The sequence below is a fragment of the Erinaceus europaeus genome, chromosome 12 (assembly GCF_950295315.1).
Source record: "Erinaceus europaeus chromosome 12, mEriEur2.1, whole genome shotgun sequence".
NCBI lineage: Eukaryota > Metazoa > Chordata > Mammalia > Eulipotyphla > Erinaceidae > Erinaceus > Erinaceus europaeus.
The window spans coordinates 24,533,315-24,547,167 of NC_080173.1; the positions used below are offsets into that span (position 1 = coordinate 24,533,315).

Genomic DNA, 13,853 nt, shown 5'->3' on the forward strand with positions numbered 1-13,853 from the left:
ATGGACTCCTACCCCAAAGCCAAATAAAAGTAACCCTTCAGGGACTGATCTAGAGGAAAAGAGCAAACATTTCTTTGTCCAGTCATCTGTTGATAGCCATTAAGACTCCAGGAAAGACTTCCAGAGGTGTGGCAATGGAGTAACATTGTTCTTACTTCCTTCTCCCCTGATCAACTATAAAAAGCAAAGAAAATCACCCGAAAACTGAGCAAAATACAACCAGGATTTCTTTAGAAACTCACTAAGGAAGGAGTAGCGCAGCAGGTTAAGAGCAGGTGGCGCAAAGCACAAGGACGGGCTTAAAGATCCCGGTTTGAGCCCCTGGCTCAGAGAAAGGGGAGTCCCTTCACAAATGGTGAGGCAGGTCTGTAGGTGTCTATCTCTCTCTTTCTCTGTCTTCCCCTCCTCTCTCCATTACTCTCTGTCCTATCCAAAAATGACGATATCAATAACAACAACAATAACTACAACAATAAAAAGGGGGTAACAAAAGGTAATAAATAAGTAAATATTAAAAAAAGAAACTCAATAAGTCACAAGTGAATGCTGACACAAGTGCTTAGTAGATGGAGAAGAGGTGTGAGAGAGATTGTCAGAACTCCAAAAGCCCTAGTCAGTGACAGCATAATAAGTACCACCTATGAAAAGCCCACAGCTAACATCATTCGCAATAGGGAAAAGCTGAAAGCTTCCCCCCCGCCCCAAATCAGGTACCAGACAAGGATGTCCACTATCTCCACTATTATTCAACATAGTTCCCAGGTCCTCACCACTGCCATCCACTCTATCAACCCACCCATAGAGGGGAGATTCTAATAAGTTCCTTGGGAAGAAAACCATAGGACGAGCTCATCTAGTAATAATGTTCACTTAGTAGGGATCCATTTTTAACTTGAGATGTTATTTCTGCCCAGCTTCCTCTAGGTGGTTTCTAAACCTATTCCCTCCTATATAAAAGACACTTTGAAACTACCAAAGATTATTAAAACCCTTGGAATCATTTATGGAAAGTGCTTAGCACAGTGCATGGAATATGTTTAGAGGAGCCAGACTGTAGTGCACCTGGTCAAGTGTTCCTCATCACCATGAGCGCAAGGATCCAGGTTTGTCTCCAGCTCCCATCTATAGGGGGAGGCTTCACAAGCAGTGAGGCTATGCTACAGGTGTCTTTCTCTTCCCTTCCCTTCCCTTCCCTTCCCTTCCCTTCCCTTCCCTTCCCTTCCCTTCCCTCCCCTTCCTTTCCCTTTCCCTTTCCCTTTCCCTCCCCTCCCCTCCCTTACCCTCCTCTTCCCTTCCCTTCCCTTCCCTCCTCTTCCCTTCCCTTCCCTTCCCTTCCCTTCCCTTCCCTTCCCTTCCCTTCCCTCCCCTTCCTTTCCCTTTCCCTTTCCCTTTCCCTCCCCTCCCCTCCCTTACCCTCCTCTTCCCTTCCCTTCCCTCCTCTTCCCTTCCCTTCCCTTCCCTTCCCTTCCCTCCCCTCTCCTCCGCTCCCCTCCCCTCCCCTCCTCTCCTCTTCTCTTCTCTTCTCTTCTCTTCTCTTCTCTTCTCTCTTTCTCTCTCTCTCTCTCTCTCTCTCTCTCTCTCTCTCCTCTTCCCACTCAATCTCTCTATATCTTTAAAAAATCAATTAATTAAAAAAGTAATATGGTTAGGCTGGGCCAGTGAAATAGCCCACTTGGATAGTGTACTGTTTTGTCATATGCATAGCCTACTCCCTACAACATTGCAGGAAGCTTCAGTGTTATGGTCTGTTTCACCCTGTCTTTCTCCCTTTACCTTAAAAAAAAGTAAATTAAAATAAATATATGGTTATGTATTTATGTCTATGTAATCCCAATCAATGCTGGAAATTGCCCTCAGTGTCTTTTTCACCAAGTCTTTCTCTGTTTCTGCTATTCAGTTTCACCAGCAGAGCCAGGAAGTTCAGACCAGCCAAGTATGCAATAGCAGGCCAGCAGGATCAAATCCAAATGATCTCCCAAGCCAACTTTTGAAAAGGAACAGTATTTGTGACCCAAAACGAAGGGGAGTATAGAACTGAAGCATTTAAGAGGGGCCATGTGAGGTCTTTCTGCAAATGTTGCAGCCTCTGTAGGAAAAGGTTTATGTCATTTTAAATATTAGTTGTTTACATAGGAATTACCCAAGAGAGCTGCTGTGATTGTAAAGACCAATGCCCAGAGCAGAGCCACTCTCTATCTCTGTTTGTTTGGACTTGAAGCAAATGCCTTTCCTGCAGCCTGTGGGCTCTTAAGTGTTTCGTAACTGGGGGATGCTTCAGTTCATGCCGGAGACGTGTGACCAAGAAAACAATTTGAGAAAATGGAACAAGCTGAAGAAGCTGAGTCTGGAGAACTTTCAATTCGTCACAGATTTCCTCTCCATGTGTTCTATGGCATGAAACACTCAAGGCAGAATGTGGCATTCAAGAAAATAAAGGCGTATAGAAGCAAATTCTATTAGTGTGGAGGATTTTAATTGTGTTTCTCACTTAAAGATCAAATACCCCCAGTTAGTGGGAAGTTATTTCCCAAATGCAGCCAACTATACACACACAACCACCCCACATAAGAAAGAGGTGTGGGTGATAGCACACCCAGTTGAATGCACATGTTATAATGCACAAGGACATAGGTTCAAGCCCCCAGTCCCCACCTGCAAGTGTCTCTCTGTCCTCCTCTCTACCTCCCCCCGCCCATCTTCTCTCTGTCCGTATACAACAAATATTCTTAAAATTTAAAAAACTAATTGGGAAAGAAAAAAAATGATCCTTCTCACTTCTCCTTACTCCTCAAATATTTGTCTTTATTGGCAGAAAATACTTAAGCTACTCAACTCCATTTCAAAGGACATTTATTATCTGCCTACTGTATACTAAGTAGATGAGGGGAAATATGACAGATATATAAAACAGTAGATTCCTTTCTCAAGAAGCATGCTGCCCAGTCATAAAAACCACAGAAAAAGAAATCATTGTATTGTGGGAACCGTGTGGCCTGGTTGTGATGTTACTGTGGCTTGCTGGAGGGACGGGCAATAGGTGAGAAGGAAACACAAAGACTGTTGTATAGTTATAATGCATTTAGGACAAAGACTTTGCTGGCACAGACAACTTTGGGATTAAGGCAAAATCCTACTTGTTCACAGAAAAGATGTTCCAGGTATCTCTAATGGAAATTTGCATCAATTACTTTAAAAGAAATTATATAGCAATTTATGGAATAAAGTTACTTTACCACAGACACTGGATCCATGTTTAATTAGTTGCTAGATTAGAAAATCATGATTTAGTGGGATCTAATTTATCTAGTGAGAGAAATTTGAGAGGAAAAGAACCATTATAAATCTCCCTCCCCCTTTATACTCTAATGACCCATTTCTTTCCTTCTTAAGGAATTGTCACTACTCTCAAATGAAAATAACAATATTTATACACCTTTCCCATATTTGGGAGCTACTCTCTTCCCTGATCCAGCTTTCTGGTCCTTTCTCCAGCCATGACATCATCTCCCTAGACAATAACTTAGATCCACCTACATATCATATGTCAGGCTCAGGAGAAAAAAATAAAAACTACTATAGTTGTGGGCTCTTTAGAACATAACTAAAATAGGACTACTAACTATCTAAAAAATGAAGGACTCCACCCCCACCCCCCAGCTCTTCATATGAACTATTACAGCCTTTAGGTTCATGATTTGTCAACAATTTGGCTCTATATGTTAACTGTTTTTCAGCCACCAGGTTTCAGATGCTAACATGATACCAGACAGACTTCCCTGGGCAGACAACCCCACCAATGTGTCCTGGAGCCCGCTTCCCCAGAGCTCTGCCCCACTAGGGAAAGAGAGAGACAGGCTGGGAGTATGGATCAACCTGCCAACGCCCATCTTCAGCAGGGAAGCAATTACAGAAGCCAGACCTTCCACTTTCTGCACCCCATAATGACCCTGGATCCATACTCCCAGAGACAAAGAGTAGGAAAGCTATCAGGGGAGGAGATGGGATATGGAGTTCTGGTGGTGGGAACTGTGTGGATTTGTCCCCCTTTTATCCTATTGTTTTTGTCAGTGTTTCCTTTTTATAAATGAAAATTTTTAAAAAAGAAAATAACAAGAATGGCTAAAGTTGTGGTCCGGGAGGTGGCGCAGTGGATAAAGCATCAGATTCTCAAGCATGAGGTTCTCAGTTCAATCCCTGGTGCCAGAATAATGTCTGGCTCTTTCTCTCCCCTCTTATGTTTCTCATTAATAAATAAATAAATAAACAAAAATGGCTAGATTTGTATCTGAGGAAATGAAATATTATCTTCAAGTTCATATGCTTGTCATATTTTAAATGACGATCTAATTGAAAAGACAAGATTCTCAATTTTTAAAATAAATCTGCCATAACAAGTTTGGATGAAGAAGTGAAACCACAGTTTGGTTTTGGTTTTATGCCCCCAGAACATACATAAATTTGTTTCATTTTGGATTTTAGTAAATTTTTATTGAAGTAACATTGAGCTACAGTGATAAATAAATTTGCGATCTATGACATTGTAATTCAACATCTGTATATACTACATCATGATCATATCCAACATCTAACTTCCATCTTTAATGATACAGTCAATGTCTTTACCTGTATCTCCCATCCAACAACACTGTTCTCCTCTGCTAACAACTAATCTCTTATGTTTCTCTAAGAACGTACGTTTGTTTTGTTTTACTTCTTTATATCTCACCTCCGAGTCAAATCATAGTTTACTTGTCTTCCTCTATCTGAGTTAGTATATTAACCTCAAAGATATGGTCACAAATACCAAGACTTCTCTTACACCTAAAAGCATTAGCTGTGTATATGAAGCTATGCAAATAACATTTGGATTCATGATAAATCTTAAACATGAAGATAATCCTTAGTATATAACCTAGGCATGTAGTAGGTTATACCACCTAAATTTGTACTCTATAACATTTGCACAACAACCAAATATTCCAAACACACATTTTGGACAACTTATTTCTATTGTGAAGAAATGCCTGGCTGTACACTACATCTTCTTTATCCACCCATTGACTGGATCTCTTTGGCTAATTACCTTTTGCTCTCAACTACATCAGATTTAGGTTTAGATCAGTTTTGCCCCAAAGCCTTCCTTTTGAAGGAAATAAATACCTGATTTAAAATGAGTCCCTTCAAGAAGCTATGTAATACAACATATTTGCCTAAAACAAAACTCTCCTGCTATAGGATAACAAAAACTCTTCCTTAATATCTATAGGGCATTATTTTTTAATTTTTTATTGTCCTTATTTATTTAGTTAGTTAGTTAATTATGGAATAGAAACAGCCAGAAACTGAGAATAGGGGGGAGATAAGGAGAGAGAGAGAGAGAGAGAGAGAGAGAGAGAGAGAGAGAGAGACCTGCAGCACTGCTTCACCACTTGTGCTTCACCACAAGCTTTACCCTTGCAGGTGGGGGCTTAAACCTGGATCCTTGCTCATCGTAACATGTGTGCTCAACCAGGCATACCACCACCTGATCTGAGGGCATTCCATTTACACAAGATCTTATGCTGCAAAATACATGGTGGTTCTATAACGTGTGATCAAGTTAAGAATAAAATAAGTATAGCTATGTACAACATATGGTTGCCCACCTGTACATACACTAGGAGTTAGGTATGTTCATTTATTCATTCAGTAAATATTCATTAAATACTATTTTTGAGCATTTCAACATATGAATATTCATCTGAAAAAAAATAAGCACAATAATTCCCCTGCCTGCTTCCACAGGCTATTACAAGGATTCAATGTAGAAATATATGAAATCATCAGGATGCCTATACACTGCCCCAGTGCCATTTATTTATTATTATTGTGACACAATATTGCAAAGGGGCATTCAGAATTACCACAGCTTGAATTTTAGTGCTTCAGAACATCGTGTGCTCTTGTTGCCAACCCCCATCTCTGAATGATGCCCTCTAAATGTCCTTGCATTCATTCCCAACATAATATAGAAATGCAGAAGCATGTCAGCCTAGCTGCAAACTTTTAAAGTCATTCAGCTTACTTGGCTACAATCTTTTTAGGGAGGTTTTTGTTGTTGTTGTTGTTGTTTTCAGATCTGAATCATACACTAAGTATCTAAATCTCCAAACACAGAGGATGTATCTCAAAGTTCTGACAGCCTCTTAAAACTTCTTACTAGTTTCTTGCATAATGAAGACCCCAAATTTCACCTATTACCTTTAGGATCCTGATTATTAAACAACTTGTTCTGCTTTACATCTTAATGCTTTTCAGCCACCAAGTTGCAGATGCTACCATGATGCCAACCTGAAATCCCTGGGCAGCCGACCTCATCAATGTGTCCTGGAAATCCACCTCCCCAGCACCCTACCCCACTAGGGAAAGATAGAAACGGGCTGGGGGTATGGATCAACCTGTCAATGCCCACGTCTAGTGGAGAAGCAATTAAAGAAGCCAGACTTCCCACCTTCTGCTCCCCCTAAAGATCTTTGGTTCATACTCCCAGAGAGATAAAGAATAATGAAACTTCTAAGGGGGGGTGATATGGAACTCTGATAGTGGGAACTGTGTGGAATTGTACCCCATCTTATCTCACAATCTTGTCAGTCACCACTAAATCACTAATAATAATACTTCTTTTCACCAGGCTTGTGGTTAGCCAAGGAATTGACAAGCTTTGTCTCTAAAGACAAGATGATAAATATCTCAAGCTTTGTAAGCATATTGTAATAATTCAACTATATCTTTGTAGGACCAAAGCAGCCATAGATCATAAGTAAATAAATTAGCATGGCTATGCTCCCTAGAATTTTGTTTACGCCGAAATTTTAAGTATAGTTAATTTTCATGTTTATCCATACACACACACACACACATACACACACGTTTTTTTCTTTATTGAGGAGATTAATGGTTTACAGTCAACAGTAAAATACAGCAGTTTCTACATGTATAACATTTCTTAGTTTTCCACGTAACAATTCACCACCCCTCTAGGTTCTCCTCTACCATCATATGCTAGGACCTGAACCCTCTTCCCCCACCCCAGAGTCTTTTACTTGGTTGCAATACACCAAACCGAGTCCAAGTTCTACTTTGTGTTTTCTTATTTTTCAACTTCTTTTTATTATTATTATTAGTGACTTGATAATGATTGACAAGGTTGTGGGACAAGTGGGGTACAATTCTCACCACCAGAGTGCCATATCCCATCCCCTCTATTCTTTATTCTTCCTATTCTTTGTCCCTCTGGGAGTATGGAGCAAAGATCTCTATGGGGCACAGAAGTTAGAAAATCGGGGAGTCGGGCTGTAGCACAGCGGGTTAAGCGCAGGTGGCGCAAAGCACAAGGACCGGCATAAGGATCCCGGTTCGAACCCCGGCTCCCCACCTGCAGGGGAGTCGCTTCACTGGCGGTGAAGCAGGTCTGCAGGTGTCTATCTTTCTCTCCTCCTCTCTGTCTTCCCCTCCTCTCTCCATTTCTCTCTGTCCTATCCAACAACGACAACAACAATAATAACTACAACAATAAAACAAGGGCAACAAAAGGGAATAAATAAATAAAATAAATATTAAAAAAAAGAAGGTAGAAAATCTGATTTCTATAATTGCTTCTCTGCTGGACATGGGTATTGACAGGTCAATCCATACTCCCAGCCTGTTTCTATCTTTCCCTAGTGTGGTAGAGTTCTGGGGAGCTGGGGTTCCAGGACACATTGGTGAGGTTACATTTGCCCAGGGAAGTCAGGTTGGCATCATGGTAATATTTTCAACTTCTGTCTATGAATGAGATCATCCCATATTCATCCTTCTCATTCTGGCTGATCTCACTTAACATGATTCTTTCAAGTTCCATCCAAAATGAGGTGAAGATTTTTTCAATAACTGAGTAGTATTCCATTGTGTATATAGCCCATAACTTTCACAGCCACTCATCTGTTGTTGGGCATCTGCGTTGCTTCCAGGTTTTGGCTATTACAAATTGTGCTGCTATGAACATAGGTATATACAAATCTTTTTGCATGGGTATGTTTAGTTCCTTGGGATATATATCCAGGAGAGGAACTGCGGGGTCACATGGTAGATCCACTTCTAGATTTCTGAGAGTTCTTCAGACTGCTCTCCATAGGATCAATTTACATTCCCACCAGCAGTGCAGGAGGTTCCTTTGTCCTCACAACCTCTCCAGCATTTGCTGCTGCTACCTTTTCTGATGTATGACATTCTCAAAGGAATGTAGTAGTATCTCATAATTGTCTTTATTTGCATTTCTTTGACAATCAATGACTTGGAACATTTTTTATGTTGTTGGCCTTTGGATCTCTTCTGACACACACACATTTTACATTTGAGAAATATATAATCTATTCTGAGTTTAGCTAAACGAAACAGATGGTATTCTTGACCACTGAGTTAATGGTGGTATTACCCACCCGTAACACCCTCAAGAAGCAAGGAATCATATAGAATCTGTCAGCTTTTACTCAGAAAACCTCTTCTTCAGTCTATTCATAGATTCTCACTTTCCTCTTTTGATATCCTCAAAGATGCATGTTGGAGTAGATGTGGACTACAGTATATCAAGAGTACTAAGCCATTTTCTTAGAGATTTTCTGTTTAAATTTATAGAGAGAGATTTGTCTCATTTGCCTTGTTTTGAATCTGTTTTTGACACCTCCATTGAAACAGACTGAATAAGTCCTGTGAAAATCATGTCTTAATAGTCATTACTAGTCAGGTGGTAGCACAGCAGGTTAAGCGCATGTGGCGCAAAGTGCAAGGACCTGCATAAGGATCCTGGTTTGAACCCCTGGCTCCCCACCTGCAAGGGAGTCGCTTCACAGGTGGTGAAGCAGGTCTGCAGGTGTCTATCTTTCTCTCTCCCTCTGTCTTCCCCTCCTCTCTCTATTTCTATCTGTCATATCCAACAATAATGACAGCAATAACAACAATAATAACCACAACAAGGATAAAACAACAAGGGCAACAAAAGGGAAAAAGATAGCCTCTGGGAGCAGTGGATTTGTAGTGCAGGCACTGAGCCCCAGTAATAACACTAGAGACAAATAAATAAATATTTCTTCAAGTTCTTTACCCATTTTTTCATGGAGTTACTTGTTGTCTTATTATTGAAATGTTTGGGTTTCTTATATATTTTGGATATTGACACCTTATCATATGGTTCTAGCATTCTGTAGTTTGTATCTTCATTCTGTTGATTATTTCTTTAGCTGTGCATAAGCTTTTTAGTTTGAAGCAATTCACTTGTCTATACCTTTTGTTTTCAGTGCTTAGAGTATGATACTCTAAGCACTGAAAACAAAAGGTATAGACAAGTGACCAAAAAGTATTGAACAAAACATTTTAATTAGTTTTTTTTTCCTCATCGCTTTCTTCTAATTTATTTTGTTGTTCCTGGGTATTCCATTTAAGCCTGTAAGCCATCTTTAATAGATTGGTTATATGGAGTAGGAAAAGGGTCCAATTTTGTCTCCTGTGTCCTATTTCCTTTTAAATGCAGCTTTTATGTGATTTTAAGTCTATTCTACCCCTGCCTTCAATTACTTTAACTTTGGATGGGTGGAATTCTTTCTCCTTGATTTTAACAGTAAGATAAGATGCCCCAACCTCACTGAATTTGAAATGTAATTCAAGTCCATATCTTTACAATCATTCCTCAGTTGTAACTTGCTACAGGTTAGAAATAGCCTTTTAAGGAAAGGCATGGTTGGCAGAAAAAATAAATAAATAAATAACTAGATTTTGTTGGGAATTTGTTGTGATCCTTCCCCATGCCCTATGCCCTCACCTCATCCATTTCCAAAACCCTTACACAACTTCCTGTGCTTCCCTGTTCTCAAGTGAACATGAACAAATTCAGCCTTGCTGTGTCTGGCATTTTAAATGGAACTGGGGTCAGGCCAAAATAAAGTGTCCCAACATTTTCTAGCAATTCACAAGCAAAAAGATTAAGGAGGATTTACAACAAATTTCAGTTACATGTAAATGCCACCAGAGTATTAACAGACAGAATAAATTCTAGAAACTTTTACTCTATCTTCTTTAATCAAAAGGAAAAAATAAAGACCCAAGAGAACTGAAAGTTACACTATATAGTTTCTTTTTTTACTGCCTTTAAATTAGTTAGTGGCCCATCAAAATCTACAAATATAATGATCAAGGAGGATCACACAAAATACCATATTCTGCTCTTAGAAATAAAACTATTGAGATGTTCTTTCATCATCAAACATGATCAACCTCTAGTGACCCAGTTTTGCTCTAGGATTAGAACCTGAGAATTCCCATCAATGCTTCCCAATGTTAGCACATGGCCTAAAGCCTACTTTCTAACAAAATGTTCCCAGTTTTTGGTTTTGTTTTTTTTTAAAACACAATTAGTCTTTCTCTGTAGCTTCTATTTGAGGTCAAGGGAAATAAATGGCCTCAAAAGATCCTCTTGAAAGAGTAAACTACATTTATCATTCTGGTAAAGAACATGAAAACAAACATCCTTAGTGTTTAAGTATGGAGAGCTAAGATTCTGGTCCCTCTGACAGAAGCCAAACACTTGCCGTGTTTCTGTACTGTATTTGAACAGCTTCAGCTGCCTGGTTGTACCTGGTTTCTTTGAAAGACAAATGGGCTCCAGGCCCCCAAGGGTGTTGGCTATAACTGCTTGCTTTGCCAATCTGAAAACGTAAGCTGCTAAGAAGACTTCATCTCATCTGAAGGCGCAGACTTCCATCAGTAAACAGTTTATTCTGCACCTTGTTAATACTGTGAGGTATTTAATGTAAACTCTGAATTATTCAAACCCTGTGTGGCATTTAGAAACACAGCTGCACCTCTTGGTGTTATGGTGAAATTCCTTTGTTTGGTCTCTATCAAAATAGTGTAGTAGTAATGTGCTAGGAAGAAAATGTAAATAGTTCTTGATTTCACAACTTCTATACAGCTGTGTTTGTAAGCTTGTGTGGGTAGGTGAATGCCATGTGAGAGATACTTTGGTTCATTTGTGTGGCTGCCATCACTCAAGAAGTCCTGTGTGTATTGAAACAGACTGAAATCTGATGAGTATCAACCAGTCACCTAAGTGACCCAGCACTTTCTAATAAGTGGTATAGGAATTCTACACAGATGACATTCACAGTGATTCTGAAAGATTTCAGAGGACATAGTCTTGCAGATAGATATTGGGTGGTATTGTGGTTTTCACCAAGCAAAGGCGATAAACAAGACATTTAAAAAGTAAAAGCTTGGAGCCAGATGTTGGCACACCTAGTTAAGCGTACACATTACCAATGCACAAGGTGACAAATTCAAGCCCCCAGTCCCCGCCTACAAAGGGGATGCTTCTCAGATGATGAAACAGGTCTGCAGATGTCTATCTATCTTTCTTTCTTCCTCTCTTCTTTCCCCTACCCTCTCAATTTCTCTGTCCTATCAAATAAAATAGAAATGAAACCTAAAAAAAATAATAATAAATGGCCACCAGGAGTAGTGGATTCATAGTGCTGGCACCAAGCCCCAGTGGTAACCCTGGTGGAAAGAAAGAATGAGGAGAGAGAGAAGGAGGAAGGAAAGAAGGAAGGAAGGAAGGAAGGAAGGAAGGAAGGAAGGAAGGAAGGGAGGGAGGAAGGGAGGAAGGGAGGAAGGAAGGAAGGAAGGAAGGAAGGAAGGAAGGAAGGAAGGGAGACTCAATATCTACCCATGTGCAGTTTAAATGCCTGCATCTCCACATACTCCTTCCTAGTTTGTGTTGTTCTGTTTTCTATATCCAGATAACCTTCCTCCATTGTCCTACCCATCCTAAATACCAATTATAGGAGTTCTGTCCTTGTAGGCAAGGTCATATTTGTGTCCATGATTTTTTGCACACTGTCATTTTGCCAAAAGTGTGGTATCGGCATAGTAAATATTGATGAAATTAAAATACATTCCATAAACTCCTACTCTCCCTTTTCTTTCCTTTCATGTCCACCCTGCAAACTATGAGGATTCACTTCCTAGTCATAGTGATCCACCATGACATATATGTGTGAGAGTACATCATAAACATTTCATGGATGAGCCAATTAGTGACAGTAACTACATCAAGTGTTGCTGTGTGAAAGTCATTCGTTTGATTTTTGAATTAGATTTATAATACACAGGTATAGAACACTACCCTTTTGTGTCTTACCTGATTTGAATCATCTCAACAGCATGTTAAAGGCAGTACTATCCCCTAATCATCTTGCAAGTTGTAATTTTTCCTCTTGCTCTTGAGAGAGAGGTCACTTGATAATTTTTTTTCTATGATTATGAACAGATGTTTGGGGAATTACATTACTGAGAATTTCATATCAGAACCCGTTTATAATTCTAGTCAGTAAAGAATACATTGTTTCTAGATTCTATTCCATTCCATAGCAAGTGACATAGTATGAGCAAGTAACATAGAAAAAGAACAGAGGAGTGGGCAGTAGTGCATCCAAGTGAGTGTACATGTTATCATATGCAAGGACGCAGGTTCAAGCCCTCCGTCCCCACCTGCCTGATGGAATTTTTTCAAGTTGTAAAGCAGTGCTTCATGTATCTCTTTCTGTTTTCCCCCTCCCCTCTCAAATTTCTCTCTGTTCTACCAAAAAGAAGAAGAAGAAGAAGAAGAAGAAGAAGAAGAAGAAGAAGAAGAAGGAGAAGGAGAAGGAGAAGGAGAAGGAGAAGGAGAAGGAGAAGGAGAAGGAGAAGGAGAAGGAGAAGGAGAAGGAGAAGGAGAAGGAGAAGGAGAAGGAGAAGGAGAAGAAGAAGAAGAAGAAGGCAGCAAAAAAGAGAAACAGAAGAAAGAATGTGAAAAGAGAAAGAGTGCCAGGGGCAAACCTGAATCAAAGGTTATATATAGCAAACCCACAGCCAACATCATACTCAATGGTGAAAAACTGGAAGCATTTCCCCTCAGATCAGGTACTAGATAGGGCTGCCCACTATCACCATTACTATTCAACATAGTGTTAGTAGTTCTTGACATAGCAATCAGGCAGGAGCAAGGAATTAAAGGGATACAGATTGGAAGAGAAGAAATCAAACTCTCCCTATTTGCAGATGACATGATAGTATACACAGAAAAACCTAAGGAATCCAGCAAGAAGCTTTTGGAAATCATCAGGAAATACAGTAACGTGTCAGGCTATAAAATTAACATTCAAAAGTCAGTGGCATTCCTCTACGCAAACACTAAGCTAGAAGAAATTGAAATCCAGAAATCAATACCTTTTACTATAGCAACAAAAACAATAAAATATCTAGGAGTAAACCTAACCAAAGAAATGAAAGACTTGTATACTGAAAATTATGAATCACTACTCAAGGAAATTGAAAAAGACACAAAGAAGTGGAAAGATATTCCATGTTCATGGGTTGGTAGAATTAACATCATCAAAACAAATATCTACCCAGAGCCATATACAAATTTAATGCTATCCTCATCAAGATCCCAAGCACATTTTTTAGGAGAATAGAACAAATGCTACAAATGTTTATCTGGAACCAGAAAAGACCTAGAATTGCCAAAATAATCTTGTGAAAAAAGAACAGAACCGGAGGCATCACACTCCCAGATCTCAAATTGTATTATAGGGCCATTGTCATCAAAACTGCTTGGTACTGGAACATGAATAGACACACTGGCCAGTGGAATAGAATTGAGACCCCAGAAGTGAGCCCCCATGTTGTTAAAAATTTGGAGGCTCTAGCTGGCCGGGCTAGCTTCACGGGTGGGTAACAGAGACGACCAGAGACATACGGCTGGGCAGGGAAGCTGTATTTCTTTATTCAGGAACAACAATTCA

At 39.7% G+C, this 13,853-nt stretch overlaps 1 long non-coding RNA gene across 2 annotated transcripts in view; it reads right to left on the bottom strand.

Annotated features, from left to right (window-relative positions):
* Positions 1 to 7,793: 7,793 nt before the first annotated feature.
* LOC132541869 (uncharacterized) overlaps positions 7,794 to 13,853 on the bottom strand; it is a 94,870-nt gene continuing 88,810 nt past the window's right edge. For both annotated transcript variants that reach the window (XR_009552964.1, XR_009552965.1), the window contains exons 3-4: positions 9,365 to 12,321; positions 7,794 to 9,329 (exon numbers count right to left, since the gene is read on the bottom strand). This is a non-coding gene — a long non-coding RNA (uncharacterized LOC132541869). The remainder of the gene's footprint in view (positions 9,330 to 9,364; positions 12,322 to 13,853) is intronic.